General features: G+C 34.5%; 1 protein-coding gene across 1 annotated transcript in view; it reads right to left on the bottom strand.

The window, feature by feature from the left end:
* PIGK (phosphatidylinositol glycan anchor biosynthesis class K) overlaps positions 1-16009 on the bottom strand; it is a 108971-nt gene that overhangs the window by 5615 nt on the left and 87347 nt on the right. The window lies entirely within an intron of this gene.

The raw sequence follows: 16009 nt of genomic DNA, 5'->3' as shown, positions 1-16009 counted from the left end.
CTTTGTCACCCTCCCACTTTAAGAGAGGTGCAGTGCTGTTCACCTCTAGTTCTCCCTTACAGTCTTCCTAGAAAACAGAGACAATCCACCCATCATCATGCCAGAAATTGCTCTCAAGGAAATGAAGTGGGGGAACCTAGAGACGAACTCACCTAGCTTCCTTCTAGCTTTCCTCCTCCCCCCCAGCTGAAGTCTAAATCTGAAGTTTGGTTCGTTTCCTTTTAAAGTTACCAATTAGTAGTAATTAGTCATTGTCACCTTGCTGTCACCCTGCTGAAGAAATGAACATTGCCCAAGATCTTTATGCACCACATCTATGGTAACTTTGCAAAGCAGTTAATCAAATCCAAGATAATCAAAGATGATTTGTTTTCAACTATGATTTTAGTTTTAAAGGAAAGTTGACCATAGATTTCCCTTAACCATGATTTTAGCTTTCCTGTGACAAAAATATCTACTATTAACATTATTAGTTAATATTATTCTGGAATTTCTGGCTAATCCAGACATAAGTTTTAGGAAGGAAAAGTAAATTTTCATTATTCATAGATATTATGATTAAATATCAACAAACTCTACAAAATCAACTCATAATTATTGAGACTGAAGTGCTCAGATTTCAGGTATATATGTTTTTAAAAATCAATACCCTTCAAATATTTCAGTAAAAATGAGTCGGAAAATCTAAAAAAAATTCATTCACAACAGCAATAAAAAACATAAAATAACTATGATAACCCATAACATGAGATGTAAAGTAAACAATCTATATTACTTTACAGGGAGAGGTAAACAGTCAAGAATATAAAAAAAGATAATGATAATGCTAAACAATAATGTGGTTCTGATGCAAGATTAGAAAGATGAATAAAACAGAATAAAAAATAGGCAATCAGCCCAGTATTCCAGAATTTAGTATCTGATAAAAGAGCCATGACAAATCAATGGGCAAGAAAATATTATTCTTACTGGTGCTCTAACAATGGATTAGTATCTGAAAACAAATTCAGTTTTATTCCTAACCCAACACTATAACCCAAAATACACTTTACATGCTTTAGAATAAATTTAAAAACAGAAAGAAAAAAAAAAGAGAGAGAAAATGTAAGAGAAACTGCACAGTAAAGGGATTTATATAAGCCTAAAAGCGATGAATGAAAACAAAAAGGTGGAGAGATTTTAAAATGAATTTTTTGAAAGATCTGTATTTCCCAAAGCATATAAATCAAATTAAAAGGCAAATAAATGGGAAAATATAACAGAAAAGGGGATAAATGCAGTACATGGTCTCCAAAAATCAATAAAATACAAAGATTTATCAATAAATGGGACACAAATGAAAAATGTCACAAAATAATTACAAATGGCTAACACTTTAAAAAATTCATTCTTCTTAATCACAAAAACTATTAACTATTAACTGTTTCTTCCTCTTTTTAAAATAAAACTAGTAAATGTTAATAAGGATGGTCAACTTCTCGGGAAAGTAATCCACTAACATGTTCAGAGGTCTTTAAATGTTCATCTCATTCCTAGGACCTGTAACACTTCTAGAATCCCTATTAAGAAACTCAGAAATGCAGCTGACCAGTGATTGCTGCCCCCGCCCCAGCCCCTGCCGCCCTCCTCCCACCTGTGTCTCTTCTGCTCAAGGGCTGGGGAGATGTGTGGCTGGACACCCGTTCCCAGCCTCTTCTGCTTCCCCACCACATTCCCATCACCACCTCATTGATTCACTGACCAAATCCTTAACCTTAGCGATGGTTTGGGAGATGGGAGGTTGGTTAGCATCCTCTTTCTTGGCCCTTCCTTATCCTAGGAAAAGAGGGTTCCTCTCCTTGTATGTGTCTCTTCCCCCCACCCCTAATTCTTCTGCTCTGTTTGGAAAGGATGTGGAAGAAAAGCAGACTTCTGCCCCCACCGCTCTTACCCCCACTGTAGTGGCCTTTGGAGATCCCCCTGCCTCCCCCACCAACTCTCTTGCGTGTTGGAGAGAAGGGGCCCTCCCAGCACAAAGTTTCATTCCTCCCCCTAATTTATTCTAATTTATTAACTTAGGCCCACCCCGTCTGAGCCCACAGCCTTCAGGTGTGCCTGGGGGCTGCAGAGTGAGCTGCCCTGCCCCTCCCAGCCCTGGCCCAGCCTGGGGAGGGGAGAAGGCTTGGGTGTGGCCCCACTGGAGGTTGCTCTTGCTGTTTTGCTTCTGTCTTTGTGTTTGTGTTCTGTGGTACTGGCTGAGAGGGAAAAGAAGTGTGAGCATAGCAGAAGGAGGTGGGAAATGGATCCCGACCCAGCGTGCCCCGCCCCATGCCTTTCCTTTAGTGGTGGGAAACCCTTATCTCGCAAAGTGAATGTGTCCCCTTCCTAAACCTCTAGTGTGTTTCACAGACAACAAAACCTCTCAATAAAACTGTTGAAACTGAAAAAAAAAAGAAAGAAAGAAACTCAGAAATGCTAGCAAAGGTTTTGCATAAAGATTTTCTTCTCAGTGTTATCTATAATAAAAAATGAGAAACAGTCTCTATAAACATAACAAGGGAAATATTGTACATCCACATATTAGTCAACAAAAATGTTTTCAAACAATTCTAATGATTTAGAAAGATGCTTATACTACAATTATAAGAAAATAAAAGATACAAATTGAATATGAAATATGATCTTTTGCTATAAAAATATTCAAAGGAGGGAAATATACTAAAGTCTTAGTAGTATTTCTCTGGGGGAAGCAGGATTATAGTGGTTTTAAATCTTTTCTCTATACTTACCTATACTTTTGAAAATGTGTTCTACAATAAGTATTATTACTTTAGTTATTTTTTGGGGGAAGGGGAGTACACAGGAAAAAACTTGTATTGAAAAAGTCAACCTAGAAGAATCTTCATATATTCTTTTCCAAATCAGGAGAAGCACTGCAATAAAACTGTTTAGTACTTGATATCCTTTTAAGAAAAAGTAATATGAATAGCATGACAGCAACATAATATAATAAAGTGCTTTTTCAGTATGTGTTTAATGATATTGCTGCCATATAACAACATTGCTGTTTTTAAAATAACTATACATAACATTTTAGACAGTCTATAATAATTTTATGTACAATCAAGATCTAGTGACAGATTGGTATAATTATTACATTTTGTAGTAGAGCTGCATTTGAGGTAAGTTCATACTAAAGCACATCTTGTAATTTCATTTATGTCCATTAGAGCTTCTTTAAAAAATGACTGATTTTATGTAGTTAAGGTATTCTACTGACTGCTATTAAATACAGTCCTCTTTTTTCTTAAACTTTCACAATAACAGTTATAATATACAGAGGCGAAAGCATACATAAAACACTGCAATGTGTTATGAGCAAACACTTAAAAGCTTAAGGGCTACGCTATTATTGAAATGCCTAGTATTTAAAATTAAAAAGATAGGTAGCTAAGCAACATTGCACTTCCAGTTGTGAAAAGCATTCAGTTTCCCCCTTCGTGTTGCTAAGAGAACATTACCACATCACTTCAAAATAGTTAACAGAGTACAGATCTAAGTATTAAAATTATATAAAAAGAGGAAACTAAGGATTTTCAAAAGTGCACATATTTATTGGGAAGCAAATGGAAAATTTCCAAGGTTTCAATGAGATTCTTTACTTAATGTATAATGAGCATATCAGTTCAGTTAAACTATATTTTAAGAAAATAAAAAAAGTAAAAATAATCTACTAAGGTTACAGTAATAATTACTTTAGAAAATAGCTGTTTTCAACTATTTAATTGCTTATTAGTATTTCCAATCTATCTAAATCCTTTACATAAAGTATAATTTGCATTCTACAAATGATATTACCATGTAAGTCAAACTGTGGTAGGCAGAATTCTAAGATAGCCCCTATGACTCCCTCTCCATGGTGTATATGCCCTATATAATATCTATCGCTTGAGTGTGGATAAGACCTGTGAATATGATAGGATATCACTCCTGTAATTAGGCTGCACCATATGGCACAGATGAAGGGATTCTGATGATATAATTAAGGTCCCTAATCAGTTGACTTTCAGTTAATCAAAACGGAGATTATGGGGGAGAAGGTAGGGAGTGCTGAGGTAGGAAGGAAGGTGTTAAACTAATCAGGTAAGCCCTTTAAAAGAAGGTCTAGATATGAGAGACAGAAGTCAGACAGGTAAATATATTAGAAGCAGTAAAGATGCTCTCTTGTTGGTTTAAAGAATCAAACAGCCATGTTGTGGAGTGGACCACGAAAAGAGAATGGTAGACAGTCCCTAAAAGTTGAGGGCCTGAGTCCTATAATGACAAAGAACTGAATTCTGCAAATTAGTAAGCTTGGAAGAAAACTCTGAGCCTCAGATGAGACTGCAGTCCTGGTTGACACCTTTATTAAAGCCTTATAAGACCCTGAGCAGATGGCCCAGCTAAGCCATGCCTGGAATCCTGGCACATGGAAAGGTGAGATAATAATGGTTTTAAATCACAAAGTTTGTTTGTTATATAGCAATAGAAAATTAATTCACAAACTTGACAAGCTTGGATAAATAAACAATACATTAGCAAGACATAAAACTATTTATTACATCTGATACTTGTTCCTTGGGTGGAATAACCCCTGAAGTTATGATATTAACTTTATGCTTAAAAAAACAGAAATAAAGAGAATGAAATATTCTAGTCTAATTCTTCCTACTCTTTCATACCTATCTATTCTCCAAGAGCTAGCTCAAATGTCACCTCCAGGTGAAGTCTGTTCTCATAACCTAGTAAGAAATAATTTCTTCTTCTCTGGGCACCAGTGATACTTGGTTTATACCTCACATACTGATTATGAGTGTGATTCCACTACATTTTGATCTGTTTGTGATACTTATTGCTGAACCTGATCAAGGTCTCACAAGTTTTGAATACAATATGGTAATCAATTTGTCTTAGTTGTATATTATTTTCCTCTCCAAAAAAGAAATATAAAACATTCAAATATAAATATCATATATTAAATGCTAATTTATTAGTTTATATTCTTGGTTTTATGACTTAAGGAAAAAATAAGAATTGCAGTTATCGTCATAATCTATTTTAGGAATTCATAGAGGGAAATCATTAAGTTTAAAAATGTATAAACAATTTGAAGTTTGAAATAAAGAAATCTATTATTTCGCTCTTAACTACAAAAATAACCCATAGATCCCTCAAATAAATAATGAAGTTTCATTTAGCAATAGAGTCTAGCTGCATCTGTTCAGTTATGCTTCCACCTACAAAAAAGTAAATGCTACAGGAATTATCTGCTCACCCTGAACAATTAGAAAATCACACAAACAGTAAGGAACAATGGGTTTCAGACAGTGGACAATTTACACCAGTTTTCTGATCCCTGAGAGAATTCAAACACGTAAGATGAGACCTTTAATTGCCCCAAGCTTATTGCCTGGAGCCAGTTTCCAAGCTGCAGTACAAGGAGGGAGATTCAAACAAGGCCTGGCAGTCTTGCTGAGTTGAAGAGACACAAATTAGAATTCAGGAAGGTTTAGATGGTTAGAATTTGCAGGGTAGACTACTGGAGGGAGCTACACACAAAAAAAAAAACATAAAGGAGCTCCAGAGATCTGCAGAGAGGTCTCCTTGAATTTTCGGCAGAGTTCAAATATGTGCATGCATGACAAGAAACTAACTATAGCTGATAGAGGAAAAAACCAAAACCAAACATAAAAAGGCCAAACAATCCCCAATGCTCATTTAGGGATGGGATAGTCCATGTTCACACTTACAGATGTGGACAGAGCTTGTACTATATACACAGTATCAGGTCACAGCTTATAGTGAAGCTAAATCAGAATAAATCAGAGATAGCGGCGCTATCTCAAAAAAAGAAAAAAAAATACTATTCTGGATCTGCCTAAAACAACTTAAAAGTAATCCTTAAATAGATCAAACTGACCCTGAAACAAAATTTATCACTCACTATATAAATAAAATAAAAATCCAAAATCTAGCAGCTAACAATAATAAAAATAAAAATATCTAGCATCCAATAAAAAAAAAAAAAAAAACCCCAAGGCACGCAAACAAGGAAAAAAAATATGACACATAGCCAGGAGAAAAAGCTATTAATAGAAACAGACCCATAAATGAAAGAGATGAGAGATTTAGTATACAGAGATAGGAAAGCAGATATTTTAAATTGAATGTAAAAAAAAAAAACAAAACATGAACATATGAGGAGAGATTATAGAATATATAAGTAAGACTCATATAAGATCTCTAGAAATAAATAAATACACGAAATGAAAAATACATTGAATGGAATTAGCAACAGATGAGACACTACAAAAGAAATATCAGAGAAAGGCTGGGTGCGGTGGCTCACGCCTGTAATCCTAGCACTCTGGGAGGCCGAGGCAGGTGGATTGCTCGAGGTCAGGAGTTCGAGACCAGCCTGAGAAAGAGTGAGAGCCCGTCTCTACTAAAAATAGAAAGAAATTATCTGGCCAACTAAAAATATATATATAGAAAAAAAAAATTAGCCGGGCATGGTGGCACATGCCTGTAGTCCCAGCTACTTGGGAGGCTGAGGCAGTAGGATCGCTTAAGCTGAGGAGTTTGAGGTTGCTGTGAGCTAGGCTGACATCACGGCACTCACTCCAACCCGGGCAACAGAGCGAGACTCTGTCTCAAAAAAAAAAAAAAAAGAAAGAAAGAAATATCAGAGAACTAATTAAATAGCAATAGAATTTACTCAAAATGAAGCAGAGGCAAAAAAAAAAGGGGAGGGGATCAGGAAAGAATAAACAGAGCCTAAGTGAGCTATGGCACCACATCAAGCAGGATAACATTTGTGCAATTGGAGTCCCAAGTGATGAGGGAGAAAAATATCTAAAACAAATAACAGCTAAAATTTTTCCAAATTTCATGACAACTCTAAACCACTAGATCCACAAAGCTCAATACCAAGCAGAAGAAACACAGAGAAAGCCATACAAAGGGACACTGTAATCAAAACACTGACAAATGATGATAAAGAATATCTTAAAAGCAGTCACAGAAAAAGAGATTTGTTCTTACAGAACAGAGTTCAGTAAACTACAAGACATGTACTGGCCACCTGATTTTATAAATAAAGTTTCAATGGAACACAGTCATGCTCATTCATTTACATATTGTCTATTGCTGCTTTCATACTACTGCCAAAAGTTGAGTAGCTGCAACAAAGACCATGTGGTCCATAGCCTACAGTATTTACTATTTTCCCCTTAAAGAAAAAGTTTATAGACCCCTGCTACAGAGGAACAAAAGTAAGAATGATTGAAGATGGGCTGGTCAGAAACCATGAAGGTCAGAAGACAATGGAAAGGCATCTTTAAAGTACTGAAAGAAAAACAACTATTAATCTTGAATTCTAGGGAATACGTACCAAGTGAAAATCCAAAAGGTATATTAAAACTACATCTGTCTTATGGGGTATCAAAAGAAAAATCACCAACATACCAATAATGAATAATGCTTGTTTCCAATTGTCCAACTATTCCTAAATGGGTAAATAATTTTTAAAAAATTTTTAATTACCATAATGGGCTTTTGTTACTTTGCTGTTTAAACAACAGGTAAATTCCAACTCCTTGTTTTCAGAGAGAATTTCTAAAACTTCTTTTAAGTGGGGCTCCCAAGAGAATAATCACATGCTTTCAAGTATTAAAGTCTGAGGACTGGCATCTTCTCTTTTGAGATATATAGTCTGAAAAACAAATCATTAAGCCTCCCACTGTGCTTAAATGAAACTATTCTTAGGAGAAAAAAGTTAATTTCAGTCAAATTCATTTTTTGGAACACTATTTGCTTGTATCAAAGATCATAAACTAAATTCTTTTACTAAATTATGTAAAGTTTGACAAAGTATTTTTAACAGAAGTAGTCACTTTTCAACATGATAATCAACATAAAAATGTTGAACATAATTGTACAAAAACCAAATCTTATTATTTTTCCCATACTTTACTTATAATGATCTTTCCCATGGGTAAAGGTCTCTATGTGGTTTAGTCAATGACAATGCTCTGAAACAGATCTTTTCTACTTCTATACTAGATGAAGACAGCAGATTAAGGTTTATAGTCTATAACAATTATTATTTTACTTTATTTTTGTACAAAACAGCCAACTAAGATGTGAAAGTAGTAAAATAAGAAGTGTGACAGCTCTAAAAATTGTTGAAATGTCAATTAAATTTACCACTTTATCACAGGCCTTAACAATTTTAGTTATACTAGATAGAGCTATTTAGCAGGAGGAAAATTTTAATTAGTGCCTAACTTATCCATTTATAATTATTACATCTCTCTCTAGCAATGTTACAGACTGAATAACACTACCTAAAAGTATACATGTTTAATTATTTCACAAGATTAAAATGTCTATTGGCACATTTAAAACTAGAAACCCCTTAATTAATCAAAATTAGGTAACATGGATACTATTCTGTTTTCACAAGGTACTAGCCTTGGCTATAGAACTGGTAAATAAAAAGGACAAACAAAATCAAACAAATACATTAGGCACTGATAAACACATCTGAGTGTAGATTAAAGTAAAATAATCTTTAAAAGAAAAATCTGTGCATGTCTAAAAATGATTGGAAATTATAATCTGAGAAAGTTAAAACAATAATACACAAATTACACACTAAACATGATAGGCGGAATGAAATGAAAGTTAATCTTCAATGTTAAAAATGTGTAACTAAAGACATTGATTCCTTTAATGTAAAGAATAACTTTTCTGACATGCGTATACCAGTTTCACAGTGAATCATAAGTTTTAAAGTGAATGATAATCTCAACTCTTATTGGGAAGCACATTAAGGTGATTTCAGGTCAATTTAGATGACAGATTAAATAACTCCTGGTCACACTATTTCGATCAAGTTGTAAGTCAGCATCTAACTATATTGCCAAGTATATAGCATGCAGCTGAAGGGAACTATGTTTTAATATGTCTCTGTCTAGACAGTCAATTTCTGCATCTATATAAGAAGAGATCCCCTGGGGCTTTATTTGCTTCTTTGTCCACTGGTATTTCTAGTACTGTTTTTGGTGGATCCCTGGGTTTGACTGATGACAAGTTTATTAAGATGGGCATATAAAAATGACAGTCATTTGATAAAAGTAACAGAGTATTTTCCTTAATTCCTTTTTTTTAAACTAATGTTAATTTACCCTATTACACTGTAAATTAAACCCCTGTTTTCTTCACTGTATAATGTACTTTTCCTTCCCTATACAGTTTCTGTACCTTAAAAGTAGGTGCAAATATGTAGCTAGTGAACTAACCAAGGAGCATCCCTTTTCCATTTCTTTTCCATTTCTTGAAGCTGGAAAAGGGTCCACCTCCTCACTTCCAGTACTGTTTACTTGAACCCCTAGAAAGTCATTTATTAAAAACCAATAATCCTCTACCAAAGCACATTTATGCCCCTAATATTATGGTCTATACTTCACCCTTAAAACAAATACAGTCAGAAAACCTAAGAATATATCAGAATGGAATACAGAAAAGGAAAACATTCTTCATATTTGGCATATTTATGAAATTACAATGAATTTTAAAAGATCAAAACTCAATTTAGAATTGCCATATGACTCAATCATAGTATCTGCTAATAAAATGAAAATCTATCATAAAGTATATGTTAACAAGTCCTTACTATTTATAAAAAATATTTTAAAAGAAGAAAAAAATCTCTAATATATTCTTTGTTGAAGAAGCACCAAAAACTTTTTTGAAAGCCTTTTGTCTTAGTAACTGTGCTGAAGAAGCTGTAACCCAAAGGGAGTAAAGTTAATTACTACCAAGTATCTTAATATTCAAAGCAATACAAAGGGTCAAATGTCTAATATTCATTAGGGATGTCTGCTTTCTAAATGTGATGAACTCTAAATTACTTTGACTTGTGAAAGAAATGTGTATTTGTCTAGTTGTTTTTAATTACTGACTGCTTTAGCTGTGTATAGCTAATTCTCAAGTATTCCAGGTCCACTTATAAGTTAATGATCATTAAGGCTCTTTGACACTCATTTTTTCTTACAACTTTGGACATTCCACTATTTATTAGGCTGCTCACAGTAGTGAGGAACCAGATAAAAAAATTAGTATAGGCAATCTTCAACCAGTGAGTGAGCTATATTCTAAACATTCTCTTTAGTATCAGTTGTACAGAAATAAAAAATAATGTCCTTAAAGATCATGTTATAAATAGAGGCTAGATTATCTGGATTGTTCACAAAAGCTTATTAAATCCTTAAGGTTGCTGAATTATCTGAATTAAATATGGAACACTGCAGAATAGGTAACCACATAGCAAAAACTTTTCTCTCTTTTCAAGTGAGTCATATGTAGGTAAAATTTTAAGTAACCAAAGCTAATTTAAAAGCACCTTCCCCTATCACGTTTTGTAACCATATCCCTTCAGATCTCTGCTTTCTCAAATCCTCACTGGAAAGCCAAGTACAATTGGGGTGGAGAAGGAAATCAGAAACAAAATTTTGAAGAGGATGAGTCTCTTTAAGCCAGTTTATAAAGAGATGGATACTCATCTGCTGAAGAATAATGAACTAAGTCTGTGGATATTTATTCTTCCAAAATATGGTTTCAATTAACCAAAACATACATCTGTTGACACCTCATTCATAAAATTTTCTGGGAACAAAATTCTTTGTAAGAAATTTTAAATGTTTGTAAGGAGAATGAATGGCACAGTAGTTAAGAGGATGGACTCTGGAGTCAAACAGACCTAGAATCAAATTCTGGCTTTACCATTTATGAGATGGAAGACCATAGGCAAATTATTGAAACAATTCTGAACTTCAGTTTATTCACGTGCAAAGTGGAAATGATAACTTTTTCAGTGATACTAGTTATTTTCTGATGACGATTATGATCAATTGTGAAATATGATGTTTTGTACCTGTTCACAGTTGCACAACAAAAATGGAAAAGAGCAGATGCCTCCTTATCAATATCAACTACTACTCTCATTTTTAAAATCTTTATAAATTGGGTGAAAACAAGTATCTGTTCTTGCTTTGGAATATCTATGATTAGTGATGCTCACACTTTTCATTTTTATCATAAAAATTTAATATATCAGAAAGTGATATAATGATAAATTTATAGATGGGCCAAAAATTGTCAAACTTACATAAAGTTGATGAAAAATCATTATTGAAATACTGATCATTATTTTCAAACAGCTTTCCACTTTCATTTACTCCTTGAGAAGTGATATTCTTAGAAGTGATTGTCGTAAATTAGAATATGAAAGCTGAAGTTAATTTATATTAATTTAAAAACATATCCCAGTTGATGTAGAAGATTAGCACATGACCTTCAAGTTTAATTTTCATTACTTGCCTTATAATTGGAATAAAAATAAATGAACAATATATTACTTTTCACTAGACATCAGTTTTAAAGTTGCTATGGTCAGGGAAAGCTCTGTAAGATTTTGAAGCAATCTAAGTCAGTATCTAGGCAGAGACAGTGATATGGATTCAGTACCCTTTTGATGAGTTTCCAGATATCAATAATTCAATAGGCACATTTTTTAGAAGAGGTGTCAGAGATTTTCTACTTGATAGAGATTTCAGTCAATCTTTAGTAAAGTTTAGCTATATTGGGGTAAGCATTACTGCAATTTTAAAAAACCATTAAAATGCCAAAATAGCTATAATAGAACAAAATGAAGAGTAACAATAAACAAGGATGGAGAACTAAAAAATTAGCCCAATATATGTCTATAATAACAGGAGCTAGAATTGCAGAGCCCAAGACAACTTTTCAGAATGTAGAAAAATGAGAAGAGATTCTCCATTATGCATATTTTGAAATGTCACAATTATAATAGTAAGAAGGCTAAATTATACAAATAACAGGTTCGATGGAGAGACACTGCAAATAACCAGCTGTGATGGTCCTCATCCTGATGTGGTACTGTCTTCCACAGGAGAGGGGGAGTTCACAAAAGGTGAAGGCATTTTTTTGGTGTCACAATGACTGAGGAATGCTACTGGCAACCAGTATTTGGAAGGGCCAGAGATACCAAACATCCTGCGATGCACTGCCCAGTACTGCACAATAATAGAACTAGAACTGTCCCACCCAAATACCAAGAATGCCCCCAAAGAGAGACAATGAACACACCAGGATACTATATGAACTGGTTATACTGCAAAAAATTACGTCAGGACTAAAAAGGAATAACAAAGAACAGATGAAACAAGACTTTGCAAGATAATCTTCTATGTTTTAAGTGAAGGCCTAGCAGTAGATGCTAGTATTTCTCTCCAGGAAACTAAATCTGTAATGGATACATAGCTCTAGACTTTGTGCAGCTTGTAGGAATAAAAGAGAATAGTACGGTTATACTCTACCACGGTCATGTACAGTGTGCAGAGATGCATTAATAAATAGAAATCTTGCAACCTACTAATCTTATCAAAATATTAAAGGATTTGTAAGAGGCCTTGTAGCTGAAATAGGGGATCTAGAGAAAGCCTGGAATATGGATAAGAACACAGGGGGGCGGGGGAGTAGATATTCCTTAGCCAAGGCAAAGTATTCATTGGTATATAACAGTTGAGTAAGTTGAAGTTATTAAAGCATATGTGGGTTTGTGGCTTTGTTTACATAGACCCTTTGCTTTAGTGGAAGGACCTGAATTAATGAAGATAAAATTGTCTCATGATGTTGAGTCCCAGAATTAAATCTCTCACACATCTTAAACCCCAGGTAAGCATCTACCAAAAGGTCTGTAATCCAGTTGTTTAAATCATGCATGCATGTGTGTATATGTGCATATCCTTGCTTATTTTAGGAACAGACTCAGATAATAAAGATAAATTTACTTTCATAAATAGAAAATAATCATCAAAACCAAGAACATAGAGACTGCTGAGAGGTTTAAATTAAGTACTTTGCATTTACTGAGTTCATACCGTGCTTTGTTGCTTTCATAGCATAATGTAGTCACCATATTTAAGTTGCAAATTTTTGTTAAATAGTCAATTGTTTCACTATGTCACTATGTAACTATTCTTTGAGTTGAGCCACAAAATATATTCTGATAATATATCTTTTCTTGTACAACTTTTGTTCCTGAAATTAATAGTTACTTCTTTATCCTGCTGACTTAATTTTCTATGTGGCTATAACTAAATCTACTCTTAAGTTTAAAATTTCTCTTTGCATGGTCAATCACATCAAATAATTTATCATCATTCCACTCATCACAGACATCTATCTTGAAGGTCTCCATTGTCCTGCTCCAATCTGTACTCTTTATCCTTTAAACTTCTACACAGCTGTCACTCCAAAACTCACTTCACCATCAACCTGGAAATTTCACTAGCATCTTACCTTGATGGAACAATCTCTGGTGTCCTGGGAAATCTTTTCAGGTTTTTTGGTTTACTCTTTCATTTAATGAATCATATCTCAAGTAACTTATTGAGAAAGGATGAATAGGGAAAAGATAGCTACTGAGACTTGGAATGTCTTTCCTACATCATGATACTTAAAGGATAATTTGGCAGTGAATAGAACCTTAAATTGGAAATTATTTTCTCACATCATTTTGAAGACATCATTCCACTGCTTTCTTGTTTGAAGTGTTGCTATGGAGAAGTCTGATGACATTCCAATTCTTTTTTTTTTTTTTTGAGACAGAGTCTTGCTGTGTTGCCCGGGCTAGAGTGAGTGCCGTGGCGTCAGCCTAGCTCACAGCAACCTCAAACTCCTGGGCTTAAGCGATCCTACTGCCTCAGCCTCCCCAGTAGCTGGGACTACAGGCATGCGCCACCATGCCCGGCTAATTTTTTCTATATATATATTTTAGTTGGCCAGATAACTTCTTTCTATTTTTATTAGAGATGGGGTCTTGCTCTTTCTGAGGCTGGTCTCAAACTCCTGACCTCGAGCAATCCACCTGCCTCGGCCTCCCAGAGTGCTAGGATTACAGGCGTGAGCCACCGCGCCCGGCTGACATTCCAATTCTTATTCTTTTGGTTGTGGGCTTCGGTTTTTTTGTTTTTATTCTTGAAGTTTTTAGAATTTTCTATTTTTTACTGTTCTAAAAATTTCAAAATTATATTCCTTGGTATGTGGTATATTTGTTACTCATTGTTAATGAACCACTGATTTCTGGAAAAGTTTTCTTATTTTATTTCTTTAATATATTCTTTCCTCCATTTGCTCTGTCCTCGTTTTCTAGTACTTTTATTAGTCAGATGTTGGACCTCATCAGTTATTGTCTAAAACTGTGAAGTGTCTGAAATTTTACCCTATTTCCAAGCACACAAGCTGGCCTAGCACAGTTTCATGGATACTGGCAGAAGACATGAGACTCTTCGGTCAAAGACAAAGAACTTTATTACTCAAGGTAACATGAGCTTCATATTTGTGCCAATTCCCCTTGCATCCCAAGTCCCATGGTGGCAATGCAGTGGTGGGCCCAGGTAGATGCTATGTACACAGTATGTTTAAATAACAGACAAGGAATCCCAAGATTAGAAAACCCCAAACCTTTTTATAAGAGGCTGCAACAAACCTGTCCAACTTTGCTCTGGAGAGAGAGATTATCTTCATTATATTGGACAGCACCCAAATCTACCCTTTACCCCAGACAGAGTCACTATCTCTATCTTTCAAGTCTGTTCACTATACAAACACCTTTGACAAGATAATCCAGAACAAAAGGCTCTTAGTGCCTCTGCTGACAAGACGTAAAGAAATGTGACAAACTCATGAAGAATTAGTTACCAACAATTACTCCTCTAATTTTCTTAACCTTTCCCTCCAATTTCCCTTCTGTTTGTCTTTCTGTTCTATTTTGTTGAAGAGGAATTTCCTCAATTTTGCCTTCAAACCCTTCTTCTATTGAAATTGTTATTTCTACTCATTTTTTTAATTTCTAAGAGCTTTTGCTTGTGTTCTGAATATTCCTTGTTGTAAGTACCCTGTTTCATAAATAAAATACCTTCTCATTTCTTTCTGAGATTATTATTGTTGTTGTTACTGTTGTTGTTTTTGTTTTATGTTCCTACCATTGTGTATGTTTGCTAAGGCCCCTTTGCCCATTTGTTATTTTAATCTTTGCCTTTTGTAAAGAGTATATTCCCCAAAAGTCTGATGATTCTTGGTTGTATCTTCATAGTTAAGAGTGAGGCAATAAAAAGCTGATCATAAGCTCTTTATACATTAACAGTACTTATCAACCAGTGGGCTTACAAGTGGGGTAAATAGAAGGGGACGTGGCTATGAAACTGGGGTGCTGCAAATTTCAAAATGTACATAATTTTTATATTAGAATGGAAATTTCATGGAAGAATTGTCCAGTGGTCTGCCTAATAAAATATAAGCCTGAATGCCAATGTTCTGAGAGCTAAATAGGAGGAAAACACTTGGGAGGACAAGAGGGAGCTCCACTTTGGACCCAATCTCAGAAGTGCCTAGCACCTACCCTTCCAAGGTTCTGCAGTACAAATTGGCTTTTTCTTACAGGGCTCTCCCATGATAGAAGGTAGGGCTCAGCTTTTCCACTCTGCTAAATTCGTTACCATTTGTCCATCGGTAACTTTTTCTTCTTCCAAATGTTGTTGCTGCTGTCATCCACTATTTCTACTTTTCTATTTTCTTTGTCTTTTGGGGTTTATATATTTTATGTCTTTAGTCTCATTTTAGTAGTGTTGTTAGAAAGGGAAAGAATTAACTGTGTCCTCAGCCTGTCATGTTTAACTAGTTTATAAATGAATTTACATATTTTGGAACAAATTATCAAAATGACCTCAATTTGTACCAATTTATACTCTCCTCCAGTAGTATCAGTGCTTTGATCACCACTGAATATTATTACTTTTCATATCTTTGCTAATCTAAGAGATAAAAAAATGGTACTTTCTGGGTGAAATAATTCTTAGATCATTAATGAACATGAACATGTTTTTATCACTTTATTAGCCAT

This window comes from Lemur catta, chromosome 3 (genome assembly GCF_020740605.2).
Source record: "Lemur catta isolate mLemCat1 chromosome 3, mLemCat1.pri, whole genome shotgun sequence".
Lineage (NCBI taxonomy): Eukaryota > Metazoa > Chordata > Mammalia > Primates > Lemuridae > Lemur > Lemur catta.
This window is presented reverse-complemented; position numbering and strand designations above follow the sequence as displayed.